We start from the raw sequence: 20,270 nt of genomic DNA on the forward strand, positions 1-20,270 counted from the left end.
GTTAAAGACATTTGTTCTAATGTTTTTAAGGCATCAGTCTGTTCTGTGGTGTTTCCTAAATTTGGGTCTTTTCCAGTGACTAATTGTCCTACATAATTTAAGAAATTGAATGGATTATTTCCTAGATTTATTAAATATTGATATGTGAGTTGATATTCTTGTTTAAACTTTTCCCATATCACTTTAACGGAGTCACCTAAATATGTTTCTAATCTAGCAAATAATTCTTCCGTTGTTAAATTTTCTACATTAAATTTTTTATAAATATCATTAGTAACTCTTTGTTTCCAAATAGCTATAACAGTATTCCATTTTTGTGGATCATGATGTGTTATATTTAATATAGCTCCTTGTTCATGATTCTAGAATATTATTGGTTCATCTGTAGGGTATCTTTGTCCTCTAGATTTCCATTGTGTATTATGATTAAAATTGTTGGTATTTCCCGGTAACCAAAATATATCTTTATGTTGTGCAAATGGTCTAGGTAGATTCATTCCAGATGATCCATCTTCAGTACTCATTGCTGTATCTCGTATGTGAGTATTGTGAGGTTGATTGGAAGCACTAGCTCTAGATTCTTGTGGTTCCATATATTCAGTATTTATATTATCTATAATTTCTTGTATATAATCACATTCTGGATCTATAACATATTCGGTATTAGTAACATTTGATATTTCTGATTCGAATTCTATGTCAGATTCATAGGTAGTATTTGTATCGGGTGTTATAACAAGTTCTTTCTGGTTTTCTATAGCTTTTAATTTATTTTCTTGTTCTAACTTATCCTTTTTACATTGTTCTTCTACTAATTTGGTAATTATTGCTATATTATTTGTTAATTTATCGATTGATTGGTGCATTTCTTTTAAGGTATTTTTGATATCCATTTTGTTTTGTTTAATCACTAATTGATTCTGTATCAGTGTCTGTCTTAGGTTGGGTTAGGGTTGTATAATTTGTGAATTTTATTAATGTCTCTCCTTTAGCGGTTTGATACATTGAGTGTTCAGATGGAGTTATTGTCATTTGTGTATCGTTTTGCACTATTTGAGAAATGTTCCATGGTAATCCTGCATATTCAAAAGAGTCTATTTTAGGGGGTGTTATGGCTTTTACTCCTTTACTAGCCATACTTTCTACTATATCTTTTATATTTATTTTATAATTAGTGGTTGAATTTTGTATTCCGGCTCCTAGAAATCCAGTACAAATTATAAGATTGTTTCCTGTAAATCCTTCATATCCTTTAGTTTGTATTCCTATCTGTATATTGTTTATAAAAGCTTCTTTATCAATTAACATATCAGGGGTGAAGAATACTAATCCTACATTATTGTTCATATCTATTTCCATTAATTGTATTATTGAATTTGTGTTTTTCCATCTAGAATCATATATTGTTACCAGGGCTTTAGTGCCTAAGTGTTTTCGAGTAAGGGATTTTATTCCAACTACAAATATTCCAGTGTGTATTAATTTAATATGCTTTGGTTTTAATAATATTTTTAATTCTTTGTCCACCATTGATAATCTGATGGTTTGTCCTTCTAAACAACTTACAATTTCTTCGTTTTTGTGTCTTATAAATACAGTATCTCTTGGGAAGTTTGCTGTATTATATAAGGTTTTAGGGTTTAATAGATTTAAAGCATTATTCCTAAATATTTCTATATTTTTATTTCTATCTACAATTTCTGTTATTTTATTTTCTTGTGGGCTTTCTGAAGTTTTGGAGGACTGTCCTACTAGCTGTCTATTCGAAAATTTTCTTATCATTTTACTCATGATTTTTGCACGTAAAATTTAGCTAGGGGTTTTGGTTGTCTAAGTCTATCTATTCCTGTTGTCTTGTTAATATTTAGATTTTCCATTTGAGATAATATATCATTTACTGTGGTTTTCTTTGGTATTAAATCTTGTACTAAAAGAAAATCTTTGTGTAATTGTTCTAAGTTATTTAGGAGTTTTAAATGTAATAGTATAATTACATTATTTTGTTTAAGGAGAATTTTATCAGTGGGTTGTCCTGGATCATATTTTGATAAGCCTTCAGTTTCTGGGTGATATTCTTTGGCTTGTTGTAAAATTTGTTGATATATAAGGTTGTCTTCCATAGCCTAATATCCTATTTGTTTAATTATCTTTTCTAAATATTCTAATTTTTCCATTATTTGATCACACCTAATATTTACTTTATCACATCTTTCGTTTAATAAATTAAATATTTCTTTATACTTTATATGTCTATTTTGCTCTTGTTCAAAGAAAAAGATTAATTTATGTATATCTTCACTTGTTGGTAATTGTTGTAATTTTAATTGGTTTGTTACAAACATAATTTGTTCTAATTCACTTTTTATGTAATCTTGATTTTGTCTAAGTACTATTAGTTCATTTTTATAATTTTTATTTTCTTGGTCCATTTAGTAATATTCTCCTGAATTATGATAATCTTCAAATAGGCTTTTCTTCATTTACTCTAATTATTTGTTCAAAATGTTTTAATAATATTCCAATTTCTTCAAATAATTCATAATTTTGTTGTCTAAATTCTTTTAGAAGTTTTCTTTCTTCTAGGGTAGGGCGCGTGGTCCTAAATATCTTGGAGCAGTTAATCGATGTATACTATCATAATTATTTCTGATTTGTTGTTTCAAGATTACTATCTCATCACTTATATCTTTTTGTTTTTGGATTTCTATTTTCATTTCTTGAGTTTTTATATTTATTGTTTCGATTAAAGTTAAACTTCTATCAAATGGTTCATATCCGTAAGATATAGCTAATTTCATTTTCATATTTTCTATATTTTTATACCAGGGGAGGTCTTCGTCAGGTTAATCGAAATAACTCGAAATCCTATGTATACAATATTTTTGTCTTATTGATCTTGTGTCTTCTTTTAATTGTATATATTGTGATAATAATTTTGAATTTGTAGATTTTATGGATGATGCTAATTTATCAAATATAAGTTCTCTTATTTCACTGGGTAAAGTTTCTTCAGGGAGTTCAATAATATTTACTGCATGTTTAAAATATTCTAATAAGCTACAAAAAGCCATTTTCTTTCCGTTAGTTGTTTGACTAAGTTGTAAAGCAAATATGTATACTGTGTATGTTTCTACTAGTTTTTGCATAATTATTAGAATAATTTGTTACCAATATGTTTATACTTCAAGATGACTCATGATGCAAATTGTGCTAATTCTTTTTGTTTATATTCTAAGAAAGCCTTTAATCTATCTATTTGGTATATTCTTATTAGTATTGGTGGTTGATTATCTATTCTCCAACGTAAATTGTCTGGGATATTATCAAAGGGTTCATTATGATCTATTTCTGCCATTTTTCTTCTAAAATAATTAACTTCATTTTCTGTTTCTTTTATTTTATCTCTTAAGTTTTTTATTCCTCTTAACTGTCTTAGCCTATCTTGTGAACTCATGTTCCAATTAATGTTATTAAATATTAGAGTTTTTCTATTAATTTTGCATAATTATTCTATTTCGTAATTATCACTATCTTCAATGTCAATTGCGGTATTTAATTCATTTTGTTTACGCTCCATATATTGTTTAATATTTCCATAAATTTTTACTAAATTCTTAATTTGTTCAAATAATTTTTGATTATTTCTTTCAATTTTATTCATATGTTTTCTATCTTTTTTACTTATTACGATTTACGACTTGATCTTTATTTATAATATTATGGATTCTGTTATAATTTTGTTGAATTTTAGTTCTTATACAAACAAGTTCATCACCAATATTTCTTTGGTGTAAAATTTCTATTTTAATTTCATGTTTTTTTATTTCTAGAGTTTCATACATGAGTAATTCATATGTATAAGGATCAAATCCCATAGATGTGGGACTTTTATATTTTATTCCTTTTATAAGATCATACCACGGTAATTCTGTTTCTTTTTTGTCAAAATGTTTCTACCGCCAAATATATCACATATTTTTGTCTTTGATTTTTAAACTTATTTCTTAATTGTTCTTTTTGTACTACAGTATTGGTTGGTTTAATAGAAAATGCTAACTTATCAAAGATAAGTTCGCGGATTTCTATTGGAAGAGTTAATCCTTGTACAACATATGGTTGTGGAAGTTCTATAATATTCACAATTGTTTTGTAATATTCAAGTAAATTGCAAAATACTTCTTTTATTTGTGAGAAATTATTACAATTATGTAAAAGATGAATATAAACAGTAAATTTATCCACTACTTCCTTCATTATATCAAGTTTATAAAGACAGTAAGGAAAATTAACTAGAATTCAGAAAAGTAAACTTACTAGTGGCAAGTGAATAGTAAAATGAATACTTGTGAATAGTGAACAGTGAATATTGAAACTGGATTCAGCGAGTGATCAATAAAGTTGTATATCCTACTCAGTACTACCTTCGTAGTTAAGACTTACTTATCTTGGCCTGATGCAAATTATACTATATGAATGCAAAGATATCGAATGAGTGGTTTTCTCGTGGTCATTACTGGTATTGTATGGTAAATTTCGTTTGGCGTAAAACACAAAACCTACAGGGCTCCATCTAATTATCAGAACTGAGACTTATAGCCAAGCTCGCTCTACAAAGTTCAGATAATAGACTTTCCTTTTGGGCTAGGGATGCATTCCATAGAAATTGAACCATAACTTCAGAATTTAGTACTAAGAGAAAACGTTCCTTACAGAATATCCGGATGCAAGATGGATGCATGAACCACGCTCTAATACCTATATATATATATATATATATATATATATATATATATTTTCAGATTGATCGAGGACGATTAACACAAAGGTGGTTTCTTTTCTTCTAAATTACAGGAAAGAGATCTCAGAGATAATGCTGAAAGTAGGAGAGTGATTCCGGTAAGTTTGCAACAAAAGATAGCTGAGGAAGGTCGTACATGTTTTCCAATCCCTAACGATGATGAGATCAGTAGCAATAGCGGGTTGGCTCTGCATTTTACTCTGCAAGTCAACGAAATTGAGGACGATGGACATGAGTTGTCGCTGCCAAGTTATTACTATGTGGACGTTGAAGCTTGTATCAACAGAAAGGGTAACAGAACCATATATAATATCCGCCTAGGAATCAGTGGCATCATTGCATCTAGCTTCCCAGGTGGTCATGACATACAATTGTTTCATCAATTTGATGGATTTGACTGGTTCGGGTTTCCGCTGGAGGGAGGAGATACCATTGAGGTCAAACATTCGGACCCAAATCCTTCGTGGCATATCGGTCCTGGAGGATATGAGAGACTCCGTGGAGGATGAATTTGTTCCTCACAAAAAAGAGGGGTTGCGGGGCATTCCGCGGAGGGAGGAGATACCTTGGGTCAAACATTCGGACCCAAATCCTTCGTGGCATATCGGTCCTGGAGGATATGAGAGAAATTCCGTCGGGTACAACCTGACAACGGTGAATTTGTTCCTCACAAAAAAAGAGGGGTTGACGATGTTTGGGGATGAATGCCATCTTTATGCAGATCATGGCATCTTGACCTACAAAGAGGGGCAGACGATATTTGGGGATGAATGACATCCTTACGTTGATCATGGCATCTTCACTTATAATTGTAAGTTGTCTCTTCTCTCTCGTTGTCAAAAACTATTTAAATCTTAGCTATGTTATTTTATTTTAAATATATGTTTCATTTATATAGTTTAATTTTATAATTTTTATTAGTCTCAAATCGAACAAAAATGAGCTAGTTATTGAGTTTATATATAGTAAAGACCTATATAATATATCTTTGGGGTTAAGGATTAGTTTTTATACAAAAATGAACTGGTTATAAATTTTATTAGTCTCAAACCCATGTGCCATGTGAATCATCAAGCCAGAAGTGAACTAAATCATAACCCTAGTGTAACCCAACTATGATTATATAGCTATATATTAATTTCTCAATATGACTTAGAACTTTATCCAAAAAGCCCGTGTTGTCATGGGCCCTAATCCGGAGATGTCATGAGAGAGACACTTTTCCTTAGAAATGTTAGTTGAATAGGTAGCTTCATGAGCATATACCATCACAAAGGGGAGATGACCTTACCCTTTCACCCAGAGCCTCTCTCTCTCTCTCTCTCTCTCTCTCTCTCTCTCTCTCTGTTGTCTTTGTGTAAGCAATGAAAACAACCTGATTACACCTAAAGTAATAGAATGACTGTCACATCCTCCCAGCCGGTACCCTATCTGGCATACCCAAGAGTGTGATCCACAACCCGAAGATCAGGTATCGAGTAATCAACCTCCCACATAAACAATAACATAATCATGAACAATCATAATAAAAGTGCGGAAGATAAACCATAGATCCAATAACGAAAGAATAAATCATAAATAAATCAGAATACTAGATATAATCAGAGTGTCAAACAGATAAGTAAAGTGAGGCAAAAATCCCACTCTACAACCAGCGGAAAAGTAGCTCTAAAAGAGAATAAACTAGACAAAATCTAATCCCAGTAGCAAGTACAATGGGTAACTAAATTGTTCTCCACTTTATAGACAACATCCTTATAAGTGTAAATCTCATAAATGGCACAAGGACGCTTCCACTCAATGGTCGGACTAAGCATCGTACGGAGCATAACCACTCACGGGATCTTCAGTGTAATTGTGGTAACCGCAATCACCTTCCTGGAGATATGCCTCTTCGCCTTGCGCTTCTTCATAGGGACCGTCATAATACTCAAGCACTGCAGGATAGTCTAACAAACATTGTACAATAAAGGAATGAGTTTCAAAGAAACTCTCGAGAATGCGATTAAATCCATAATATCATAAATGGCAGGATTTCAGAACAAACATAAATGCAATATGATATGAGACAAGCAATGAATGAATGAATCTAACTCTATGTATGTTGGTCTCTATTGGCAGACATGCTTTAAGTCATAGCACCGTACTTCTTTAGGAAGGTCTCATTCACTCATCATCAGTTGGTAATGGGTCCGGCATCCCTCGGGACATTCCATGGCTGGGGGTTAAGTCACCACTCTCTCACATCACCATTGGTCTAAGTACCGGCGCATGTCAGGGTAAAACCTAGCCAAATGCAAGTCTTCTACTTAGTTACATCAAGTCAGATCCAGATACGTCCATTCCTCGTCCCTGACGATCCTTTCCGATATCCTTCACACTAGAGTCCTCATAGTCCCTGACTACGGACTCATCAACCCTATTGATCATCCACATATGGTAAACGGGAAGCTCTCACGTCCTCTCACGGGTTGGTTACCGGTCTTGAGCGCCCGTGAGCCCAAGTCTAACCATATGCAACCCTACCAATAAATGGCCCCCACAATGTGATTCCTGTCCTCTCACGGGTTGGTTACCGGTCTTGAGCGCCCATGAATCCCCATTGCTACCACGGGTCGTTCGGTCTCAATACCCCTCCGATTAGGGTCTCGACATAACAGGACATCCTAGCCAAACACTACTAGACAATCCTAGATATGTCATCCAACAGTTTAGGAAGGTGTCCAGAGGGCATCTCCGGAAACATCCCATAATATTCCCGTAGTAGTCCAAGGACAGAAGTGTCAAAAGGACACCTCTCCTTTCCAAACCATACTTAAGCATACACATGCATCAATTCAGATCATCACATATATGGTAACTTCATATATGGAAAGAAATCAATAATTACAATCACTTTGTATATAATTGGTAAGTAAATCATACATGAATCAATTTAAGCAATGCTACTGTAATCAAGGTTATGCAACAGTAGTATATCATTGTAAGAATCTAATTAAGGAAACATATCAATGATATTCAAATATAGAAACTAGATTCATGCTATCTATGTAATTAAGGAAATAACCATCCTTACCTTTTATAACTCGCAAAGGAATCCTAAGAAATCAAGTAAGATCTTGGCAAACTTGAGAAGAAGGTCCTAAACAAGTGTATACAACATATTAGGAAAGATCCCTAACAGAAAAGATACCAAAACATCCAACACGGACCAATTCTGGAGTTTGCTGTACTCATTGGTCGAGTGGATTGGTCGACTGGTCCATCGAGTGGATTGGTCGATGGTCCAATCGACCAATCAGTCGACCAATGCAGACAGTAGCCTAAAAAAAACAGAGTTTTAAGATATGAAATCCGAATTTGGTGGTTCAAAAGGGTACTAATCAAGGGGTAAACTACATTAGTAGTATTCTAACATATAGGGGACCTCAAAACACTAATCCAATCAAGCCATCAAGATCCAAATTAGGAAACAAAAAGTTACCATAATTAGATCAACCATGGATCTTGATGAATTTGAAATAGAAATCAAAGACAAGAACAATAGGAGGATGGATCATTGCTTCAGGTAAAGGTATCATGAAAAACATACTTAGATCTTCAAGGAAATAGGCTTAAAAGCATAAATCTAAATAAGGAAACAAAACCTACCATATATGTAACTACCATGATTCATGAAGAACACATAGTATGGTAGAAGAGAACAACTAGAGATTGATAGATCATGGATCATGAAAAGAAAACACAGCAATTAACTACTAACATGATCAATATAGAAGATCCAAGGAGATCAGAATTCAAATCAGAAGTTTAACAAAGATTAGATCATGGTTTGATCATGATTCCTTCAAAAGCTTGCAATGATCATGGTTAAGATCATTGTTCTAGCCTCTAATCCTTAGGATGATCATGAGAGACAAGTCCAGAGATGTTTGCAACAGAGAATGCAGCATCTCCTCTACTGTCTCAACTCAAAAAGGAAAGAAAATAAGAGATAGAGGAGAAGAAGAGAGTGTAGACATACCTTTTGATGAAAAGGAAGAGTTTTGACGAAGATCCGTCAAGAAAATCACCAAGGATGCAAGGGAGATGACTTGCAGAGGTCTTTGGTTCGTTCCAAAGAGTTTTGAGGCAGCAAATACGAAGTAGACTCGAGATTGGACTTAAATAGAGCAAGCAAAACCTAATTGCCAAAGACAGCACTCATTGGTCGAGTGGATTGGTCGACTGGTCCAGTCGACCAATGCTGACAGCAATTCCAAAACAGGGAATTGAAGACCCAGATCAAATCCAATCCTAAAGGGGTTTTGCACACATGTCAAGTGACTTACCTAATAGGTAGAAATGCCTTCAAACAAAGATAGAGAGCACTCCAAGTCCATCAACTAATCCGATCTTTATCAAGATTCAGTTTCCATAAATAGAACTTCATCATCAACTTTCATGGATTCAAAGCCAGACACCAAGTCCTCCACTGGGATGGCCCAAAGCTGACTTCTTACTTTACTTCGGGTCATCGGACCTACAAATAACAAGGTTTCCGGGTCAAGGTTAGGGCTGGATTTTACAATGACGATGTTTGGGGATGAATGCCATTCGTATATAAAGTGTCTCCTCTCTATTTTTTATCTCTTTCTTTCTCACACTTTGACTTGGGAAAAACTTGAAAAAGAGATTTTTTTTTTCTTCTAAATTTCTTCCACAATTAGTATTCTCTCTTGTAAATTTTTACTATATTTTTTCTCTTTTTTTTATTTTTTTTATTTGATTTTATAATGTCACTTTTAAATTCTAGATTACACATTTTAATGTCCTAAATTACAGATTACACACTCTGCAAATTACAAGTTGTACATTCCTTATATTTCATTAAAACTTCTATTAACTCATGATTGAAATGTCCATATTACCTCCATTAAAATCAAATGATACAACAATTTCTTTTAAACCCTCTCATATCTAGATTTTAGGTGAGTGAACAAATTCTCCCTCACCGTGTTTTATCTACACCTTGCTGAAAACTGCCCACCCACATCCCGTTATCCCTGTCGAAAAATCCAATGATCATTAAAGAGGACTCACTGACTCCAACTTTTTGTCCCTCACTAATTGGGTCCTCTGTTTACTGTATAAATTGAGGATAGAGATCTTCCTTTCTAATTGTTGAGAGACATTGCTTAGTGCGCAATTCTCTTTCTGTTGCCAAAGGTGGTATGTTAAAGCAGTTAAAAATCCAACTTCCCTAGGGGAGGTCTTGGGTTCGCACCCACTCGGGGCGGCATTAATATAAAAAAGCTCCCTTGAGGATGTAAATCGTGGTGCGCGCAAGCTGGCCCGGATGATCTTCATATCCAAAAAAATATATATAAAAAATAAAAAATAAATTTTTTTTTTCTCTTTCTGTTTTCTTCTTCTCTATTTCCAATTTTGAGATTCTTGCTTATTTCCTTGTTTTCCGGGTCAGATACCTGAAATCCAGATAAAAATGAAGGTTCGTTTGCCTCTTAATTTGATCTAAATCCAGTTCAGATGCATCGTTTAATTGATAACTTTTCTTTAATTTAGCTCATACGTGCTTCTTCGAGGAGTATTAATTGATTGCACTAGAGATTTTCCTTTCCCTATCTTAATTGACTGAATTTACTGTGATGGTAGCTAGTACTTCAATTCCTGACCAAAAACAGGAAGAAAAAAAGAAGAAGTTATTTTTCATAAGCTTTGGTCTTTTTAATTTCTTGTAGGAATCATTTCCATCTCCATGGATATGAAGGAGCCTGTAAATGTGGTAATTGGAAAAGTGGATCCTGTAAATGTGGTGGGGAGTTCCTTTGGGGATGCAATCAAGACATGCGTAAATCAATTTTGAAGGTTTTTTATTTTCTTTTTCTTTCTCAAAATTGGTTTATATTAGGGGTGGGAACTATTATGCGTTTCAAAGGGTGTGTCGACCTGTGATGTGCCTATCATTACCAACCAGAAATCCTTCAAAGGGATAACTACATTTGAAAGCTAGGTAGAATTATTATTATTATTATTATTATTTTTATTTTGAAATGACAACTTTATATATTGAAGATGGAGATATTATATGATATACTTTAGGTGGAACTAAACCTACAACCTCTCTACTTAGGGGTGTTTGATAAGTTGATTTCATACATATTATTTTATATGATTAATTTATTATATTTCCATGTATTTACAATTGTTTTATATCAATTTACCCTAATATGATATGAAAATGAATATGTTGCACCCTTTCCTTTAATTTATATAATTTTGGTGATTTTATATATTTCCTAACAAATTCTAATAAAGATTTATTACTTTTACATGTAGGAAATTATCAATCAAATCTGGGTATTATTGCAAGAGTCCTACCTCAAGTCAAAAACATAAAGAGAATGAGTCCTTGCATGCTTCTACGTTTTATTTCCTATTTAGGATTTGATCAAAGAAGGGAAAAGAGGAAGAAGAATCCAATTCAAATAAGAAGGATAGAAGAATCCCGATTTTGAGTGTCTCTGTCCAGTTTTGATCAAGATCTTCATCGGATGGTCATATGGTGTCTGATCGAGCTGATTTTTGGAGGAGAGCTTCACAACGTCTCGGTCTTCAAATCCAACGGTGGGATTATGCATTGGAGATATCTAAGTTAGTCCGATTCATACGTCAAAACACTCCTTGGTTAAGTCAGATAAGAACTCTGAGTTTGATTTAAACTCTGAGTTTAATTAATCTATAAAAAGAGATCAAACTCCAGTAAGAGGGGGAAGACGTTTTTGGGAGCTTTGGAAGAGCGTGGAGGTTGAACCAGAAGACGTTGGATGGCTTTGGAGATCTGAAGCTTGGGAATAAGTTTTTCTTCATCTTCTTTCAATGTTCTTGAACTCCTCTATAATGTTTTTAGTTTCTAGTATGAACTAATTTAATTTTACTAGGGATCAGATGTAGCCTATCTTTGAATTCTCACTCTTGACTTCATCAATATAATTTTGAATATTGTTTCCTTTGATTGAGTTTTTACTTCTATTCTTCATGCTTTTGATTAATTGGCCACTAATCAATTGATTTGTTAATCATAATGATCTGAGAGGGGATTTATGTGTTTAGTTCATTGGAGTAAAAGCCATAAATTACATGTAAGATAGAGATATACTTACATGGTTTGTGTAGTTGTTACATGGGAATCCACAGAATTTAATGATTTCTCAGTTGTTGTAACCCACATAGAAATATAGTGGGTTAGCAATTGAGGGAATTTCTATTAGTACTCGAGAGAGACTAATAGATAGGAAAGGGAATCTCGACTATCAATCAGGAAAATATTTCTCAAATTATAAAGAGGGATAAAAGGGTGGGAATACTTAGTTATGGTGAAATCTGACCCCTAGGTCTTTAGCAATTAATAATCTCAATTTAACTTTCAATTTGCAATATAGTCTAGAATAATTATCTTTCTTATTATTTGTTCAAATAAAATTGGTATAATTAATTTGGTACTTAATCTATAGTCTTCGAGGGATCGATCTTTTATCATTATATTACTTGTTACGACAGCGTACACTTGTGTTGTACTTTTTCACAACAAGTTTTTGGCGCCGTTGCCGGGGACTATTAGATTAATATCAATATCAATTATTGCTAGTTTTAATTTGAATTCTTTTATTTTTCATTTTATTCTTTTCTATTATTTTATTTTATTTTATTTTTTAGTTGTGAATTGGAGTTCTTTCAGGTCCTACTGATTTTGCATGAGAAGGAGAGGAAACGATAATTTACTTCCTTTTGATCCTGAAATTGAAGCAACTTGTCGAAGGAACTCAAAAGCAAAGAAAGATAGAACAAATTCATCTTCCACTTCTAGAGCAATGGATCTTGAAAATAATCCACCACCACTTGAAGTTGAAGCACCAAGGCGCAAGACTTTGGGAGAGTATGTTGCGCCAACTGTGAGAGATAATAGGACAGCTATAAGGTGTCCACCTGTAGCAGCTAACAATTTTGAAATCAAGCCTGCTATCATTACAATGGTGCAAAATAATCAATTTTCTGGATTGCCTAGTGAAGACCCAAATCTTCACATTGATGGGTTCTTGGACATTTGCAACACATTCAAGAGAAATGGCGTTACTGATGATGCCATAAGATTGAGATTGTTCCCTTTCTCATTAAGGGACAACGCTAAGAGTTGGTTGCATTCTCTACAACCAGGATCCATCACTACTTGGGATCAAATGGCTCAAAAATTTTTGGTAAAATTCTTTCCACCATCTAAGCCTGCTAGTTTATTAACAGATATTTCTATTTTTTTGCAGTATGATTCGGAAACACTATTTGACGCATGGGAAAGATTCAAGGACTTGCTAAGGAAATGTCCACACCACAGAATAGAGCAATGGAGGCAAATTCAGATTTTTTATGATGGTCTATCTAATTCCACAAGAACATTAGTAGATGCTACAGCAGGAGGATCAATCATGAACAATGATCCAATAGAAATTTTTGATCTTTTGGATGTTATGGCCTCAAATGCATATCAAAGGCCAAGGGATAGAGTTGCCCCAAGAAGAGTTTTGCAGAGGAATGAAATTGATCCCATGACTGCCGTGGTTGTCCAACTTGAAGCATTAACAAAGCAAGTAGATTTTGATAGCAACTCAAGGCACCAAACCTCCAACTGTGATATGCAACTATTGTGAGGGAACACATTATAGCAATGAATGTCAGATGGCTAATCCTTTTGAGCAAAATCAGTTAGAGCAAGCAAAATATGTGGGGAACTTTAACCGACAGAACAATCCATATTCAAACACATACAATCCAGGGTGGAGAAACCATCCAAATTTTGGATGGAAAAACAATCAAGATACTGAAAGACAACTTGAAAACCAACAAGCTCAATCATTGCAGAAGAAGACTCCATTGGAAGATGCTATTGAGAAAATGGCTACAGTTTCTTCACAATTTATGCAGAAGCAAGAGACCACCAATCAGAATCTTTTTGCATCCATTAAAAACTTGGAAGTACAAATGGGGCAAATCGCCCATGGGATGAATCAAAGGCAAAAAGGATCACTGCCTAGTAATACTGAGACAAATCCTAGAGAGTATGCAAATGCTATTGAGCTTCGAAGTGGAAAAGTATTAGAAGAACCTTTCAAGAAAGCTGTAGTAACTGAACCCTCTTCTGAGGCGGTTCATAATGAGCAAAAAGATGCAAAGGAATACGTTAAGGAGGAGGAGAAGCCAAAATCCAAATTGTTTCCAGACAATCCACCACCTTATAATCCATCCATTCCATATCCTCAGCGGTTTAGGAAGCAGAAACTAGATAAGCAATTTTCTAAATTTCTTGATGTATTTAAAAAATTGCATATTAATATCCCTTTTACAGATGCTTTGGAACAAATGCCGAGTTATGTCAAGTTTATGAAAGACATTCTTGCTAACAAGAGGAAACTTGAAGACTATGAGACTGTGGCATTGACAGAGGAATGCAGTGCTATTCTACAGATGAAGCTTCCACCTAAGCTAAAAGATCCAGGGAGTTTTAAAATACCATGCACTATAGGAAATTCTCATTTTGATAAGGCTTTATGTGATATTGGTGCTAGTATTAATTTAATGCCTCTATCTATTTTCAGGAAACTAGGCCTTGGAGAAGCTAAACCGACTACAGTGTCACTTCAAATGGCAGATAGGTCAATTAAATATCCAAGGGGAATCATTGAAGACGTCTTGGTTAAAGTGGACAAGTTTATATTTCCAGCGGATTTCTTAGTATTGGATATAGAAGAAGATCAAGACATACCCATTATTCTTGGTAGGCCATTCTTGGCGACTGGGAGGACCTTGATTGATCTTCAAACAGGTGAACTTACTATGAGAGTACAAGATGAAAAGATCACATTCAATGTATTCAGGGCCATCAAGTTTCCAAATGAAGCAGATAACTGCTTCAGAATTGACTCTATTGAGAGGTGCATAGAAGAAGTATTTCAAATAAGCTATTCAGTTGATCCAGTTGAAGCTTGCTTGGTGGGTGTGACATCTGTAGAAAATGAAGAAATTTCTGAATGTGAGATGCAATTAGAAGCTTTATCACCTATATTCGATCACAAACTAATTGAGGATCTTGAGGTGCAAGCAACAAAACCGATGATGTCTATTGTCAATCCTTCAGAACTGAATTTGAAACAACTTCCAGCACACTTAAAATATGCATTTCTAGGTGAGTCATCCACACTTCCCATCATAATTTCGGCTGCTTTGAATGAAAACCAAGAAGAGAAGCTTCTCAGGGTATTAAGGGCTCATAAAACAGCGATTGGATGGTCTATTGCTGATATAAAGGGTATTAGTCCTTCAATATGCATGCACAAAATATTGATGGAGGATAATTTTAAGCCATTCATTGAACATCAAAGGCGATTGAATCCCAAAATGAAAGAGGTAGTAAGAGCTGAAGTTTTGAAGTTATTAGATGCTGGCATTATATATCCCATCTCTGATAGTTCTTGGGTGAGTCCAGTGCAAGTGGTACCGAAAAAGGGAGGCATCACTGTGGTGCTTAATGAGAACAATGATCTAATTCCTACAAGGACAGTTACAGGCTGGAGGGTATGCATAGATTATAGAAAGCTCAACAAAGCCACAAGAAAAGATCATTTTCCCTTGCCATTTATTGATCAAATGTTGGATAGATTATCAGGGCATTCATTCTATTGTTCTCTTGATGGATTTTCTGGATATAATCAAGTACCTATTGTACCTGAAGATCAAGAAAAGACGACGTTCACTTGTCCATATGGAACATTTGCATTTCGGAGGATGCCATTTGGTCTGTGCAATGCTCCAGCAACATTCCAACGGTGCATGATGGCCATCTTTTTAGATATGATAGAGCAATGTATTGAGGTATTTATGGATGACTTCTCTGTGTTTGGTGAAAGTTTTGATGCATGCTTAAGAAACCTTACTTGTGTGCTTAAAAGGTGTGAAGAAACCAATTTGGTTTTGAATTGGGAAAAATGTCACTTTATGGTGAATGAGGGAATTGTATTAGGTCATAAAATTTCAGCACAAGGCATTGAGGTAGATAAGGCTAAAATTGAGACTATTGAAAAGTTACCCCCTCTTACAACTGAAAAAGGTGTGAGAAGTTTCTTAGGACATGCTGGATTTTATAGAAGATTCATTAAAGACTTCTCTAAAATCACTAAACCCTTATGCAATCTACTAGAAAAGGGAGTCACTTTCAACTTTGATAAGGAGTGCTTGCAAGCATTCCAGATTTTGAAGAAAGCTTTAGTATCTGCACCTATAATTATTGCTCCTGATTGGGAAATACCCTTTGAGTTAATGTGTGATGCAAGTGATTATGCCATTGGAGCGGTTTTGGGTCAACGGAAGGAAAAGATCTTCCACACCATCTATTATGCTAGTCGCACTTTAAATGATGCTCAAATTAATTATGCTACCACTGAAAAGGAGTTGCTAGCCATTGTGTTTGCTTTCGATAAGTTCATATCATACTTGATTGGTTCCAAAGTTATAGTATATACAGATCATTCTGCTATCAAGTATTTGATTGAAAAGAAAAATGCTAAATTGAGGCTCATTAGATGGGTGCTATTATTACAAGAATTTGATTTGGAGATTCGAGATAAAAAGGGAACTGAAAATGTTGTTGCTGATCACTTATCCAGATTAGTGCATTTTGAGAATAATTCAAAAGATGATCAATCTCCTATTTCAGAAACTTTTCTAGATGAGCAACTCTATGTTGTTACTAATGATGATAAGTTGCCTTGGTTTGCTGACTTTGTAAATTACTTAGCAACTAATATCTTGCCTCCAGAGCTAACTCGTCAACAACGGAAGAAGTTTCTATCTGATGTCAAATATTATTATTGGGATGAGCCACTCTTATACAGGCATTGTTCAGATCAGATGTTGAGACGTTGTATCCCTGAAGATGAAATTTTTAGCATTCTCCATCACTGTCATTCTTCAGCATATGGTGGTCATTTTGGAGGGAATCGAACTGCAGCAAAAGTACTTCAATCAGGTTTTTATTGGCCTACCTTATTTAAAGATGCTAAATCTTTTGTTGCAAGCTGTGATAGATGTCAGAGGACTGGAAATATCTCAAATCGCCATGAAATGCCTTTACAAAATATTTTGGAAGTTGAGCTTTTTGATGTGTGGGGCATTGACTTCATGGGACCTTTTCCTCCATCTCATAAAAACCTCTATATTTTGGTTGCTGTTGATTACGTATCCAAATGGGTGGAAGCAGTAGCGCTCCCAACTAATGATGCACGGGTTGTGGTGAGCTTCTTAAAGAAAAATATTTTTACCTGTTTTGGCACTCCTCGAGCTATTATTAATGATGAAGGGAAGCATTTTTGCAACAAGCAGATATCTTCTCTATTAGCAAAATATGGGGTTACTCACAAAATCGCTACGGCATACCACCCTCAAACAAATGGCCAAGCCGAAATCTCCAATAGGGAATTGAAGAGGATCTTAGAGAAAACAGTGAGTTTGAATAGAAAGGATTGGTCTCGGAAACTTGATGATGCACTTTGGGCCTATCGGACAGCATTTAAAACTCCAATAGGTATGTCTCCCTATAAATTGGTGTTTGGAAAGGCATGTCATTTACTAGTGGAGTTGGAACATAGAGCATATTGGGCAACAAAATTGCTTAATTTTGATCTTCAAGCGGCTGGAGAGAAACGCATTTTACAGCTAAATGAATTAGATGAATTTCGCCTTGAAGCTTATGAGAATATGAAGATCTACAAGGAGAAGACAAAGCAATGGCATGACAAAAATATTTTGCAACGGACATTTAATCCAGGCGACAAAGTGTTACTTTTCAACTCAAGACTTCGACTTTTCCCAGGTAAACTTCGATCGAGGTGGCTAGGACCATTCACAGTTGTTCAAGCCTTTCCACATGGCGCTGTGGAAATTGAACGAGACAATGCACGCTTCAAAGTCAATGGACAACGACTCAAGAAGTGCCAGGATGGAATGTTAGACTTCCCAAAGTTTAATATCACTTTGACAGATCCCAAATGATGCACGGAGACAGTCTGGCTGAAGACTATAAAACAAGAGCTATTTGGGAGGCAACCCAAAGGTTTTATTTATTTATTTTTATATGGCCTTATTTCTTTTTATTATTGCATTTTCTTCATTAATTTGCATTGAGCTCTCAGGCTTTTCTATTTTGATATTTACTATTTTAAGGATAGATGGATGCTGATGAAGACAAAAATGAGAACAGTGCAGAGAATTGTGCTTATTGATCTAGCTAAGAATCAAAGGAGTCTCCTTCACCTTACTTCACATCTTGTTACATTTCTTTCCCATTGCATGCATTTAATATTTTCATTTTTTGTATCATTGAGGACAATGCTCATTTTAAAGTTGGGGGTGGATGTTAAGATTCCTGCCTATGGGTTAAGACTCACTATGTTGAAATTTTTTCAAAAGCAGAATTTTTCAATTCATTTTAAAACTTTTTATCAGTGGTTGAAGCTTACTTGTCTAGTTAGTAGAGTAAAATAGAAGGAAGTTATGACATGTAAATCTCTAATCTTATTTAGTATTTCATGTTTTAGTTGTGTTCCTCTATAATTCTTTGAATATGATGACTTTGCTAAATATCAGATGAGTATGTGAATCACTTTAACCTTAATTATGTGACCCTTTGAGCACTAAACCTTGCTATTGAGTTATTGCATTTAGGGATTTTCAAATGAGACTGCAATTTTCTTGTTCAGTCAACATATTAGAATCCACCTAGATTTCTTCTTGAGGCGAAATTCATGAGTGCCACCATGTTTAAGGATATGATAGAGGCCATTATTCTTTCATTTAAAAAAAAAAAAAAAATTCTCTTCTAATCTCTTCCACCTCTACTATACCATGATTCACTATATGGAGATGTATATGGTTTATATGTTAGATCTCATTGGTGACTCTCCCAAGTCGTGTGATCCCTTGAATAGACCGAAGGTGATATGGATTGTTAAAAGCATGGTGAGGGTTAAAAGCATTGTGAGTAGATCTTCTTTGTAGTTGCGGGTCTCCGTAGTTAATACCACTGAGTGAGCCTTTTGGATTCTCACTGGGTTAACATTGCACAATTGGGGCTTAGGGACAAAGGCCACCGCAACGCTTAGATAGATAGTTATTTGAGAGCCATGTTACGGGTGTAGGATATGTCTTGGACTGCTTCTTGGGAGATGTGTTATCACCTTGAAAGGAAAAAAAAAAAAGAAGTATGAAATTGCTAATTTTTGGCAAAAGGAAGAAAAGAAAAGAAAAGAAAATTGGTGCTTCAATGTTATCATCTCCATATATGTATTTCAGCTCTAGTCTACCTTTCTTCCACCTTCACAAGTCCTCTTGACCTTGGATAAGTGATTGCTCTTCATTAGTGGAGAGAGGGATGATAAGCTGGACATATAAGAATTGACCTTGAAACTAGGGAGTTGTCGGTTGAATTTGGGATCTCAAACATGCATCCACTTGATTGGTTAAGGTATACACACACACACGGGTCAAACTTTTGATTTTTGTGATCTATCTACTCATCTCTTATTTAGCTTTTATATACATTCTTTGAATTATGGTTGAACTTGACTAAGATTGAATATTTAATCAAAATGAGAGTTTGTCTGATCCTGATATTTGCTCGAGGACTAGCAAATGTTAAAGTTGGGGGTAATTTGATAAGTTGATTTCATACATATTATTTTATATGATTAATTTATTATATTTCCATGTATTTACAATTGTTTTATATCAATTTACCCTAATATGATATGAAAATGAATATGTTGCACACTTTCCTTTAATTTCTATAATTTTGGTGATTTTATATACTTCCTAACAAATTCTAATAAAGATTTATTACTTTTACATGTAGGAAATTATCAATCAAATCTGGGTATTATTGCAAGAGTCCTACCTCAAGTCAAAAACATAAAGAGAATGAGTCCTTGCATGCTTCTACGTTTTATTTCCTATTTAGGATTTGATCAAAGAAGGGAAAAGAGGAAGAAGAATCCAATTCAAATAAGAAGGATAGAAGAATCCCGATTTTGAGTGTCTCTGTCCAGTTTTGATCAAGATCTTCATCGGATGGTCATATGGTGTCCGATCGAGCTAATTTTTGGAGGAGAAATTCACAACGTCTCGGTCTTCAAATCCAACGGTGGGATTATGCATTGGAGATATCTAAGTTAGTCCGATTCATACGTCAAAACACTCCTTGGTTAAGTCAGATAAGAACTCTGAGTTTGATTTAAACTCTGAGTTTAATTAATCTATAAAAGGAGATCAAACTCCAGTAAGAGGGGGAGGACGTTTTTGGGAGCTTTGGAAGAGCATGGAGGTTGAACCAGAAGACGTTGGATGGCTTTGGAGATCTGAAGCTTGGGAATAA

At 34.5% G+C, this 20,270-nt stretch overlaps 1 non-coding gene across 1 annotated transcript; it reads right to left on the reverse strand.

Annotated features, from left to right (window-relative positions):
• Positions 1 to 13,083: 13,083 nt before the first annotated feature.
• Positions 13,084 to 13,190, reverse strand: LOC148998667 (small nucleolar RNA R71). Its single transcript, XR_016171137.1, has one exon. It is a non-coding gene; the product is annotated as a small nucleolar RNA R71 (small nucleolar RNA).
• Between the last annotated feature and the right edge of the window lie 7,080 nt (positions 13,191 to 20,270).

Source organism: Hakea prostrata, unplaced genomic scaffold, assembly GCF_041222555.1.
Source record: "Hakea prostrata isolate BN-2017 unplaced genomic scaffold, UWA_Hpros_2 contig_195, whole genome shotgun sequence".
In the NCBI taxonomy this organism is placed as follows: domain Eukaryota; kingdom Viridiplantae; phylum Streptophyta; class Magnoliopsida; order Proteales; family Proteaceae; genus Hakea; species Hakea prostrata.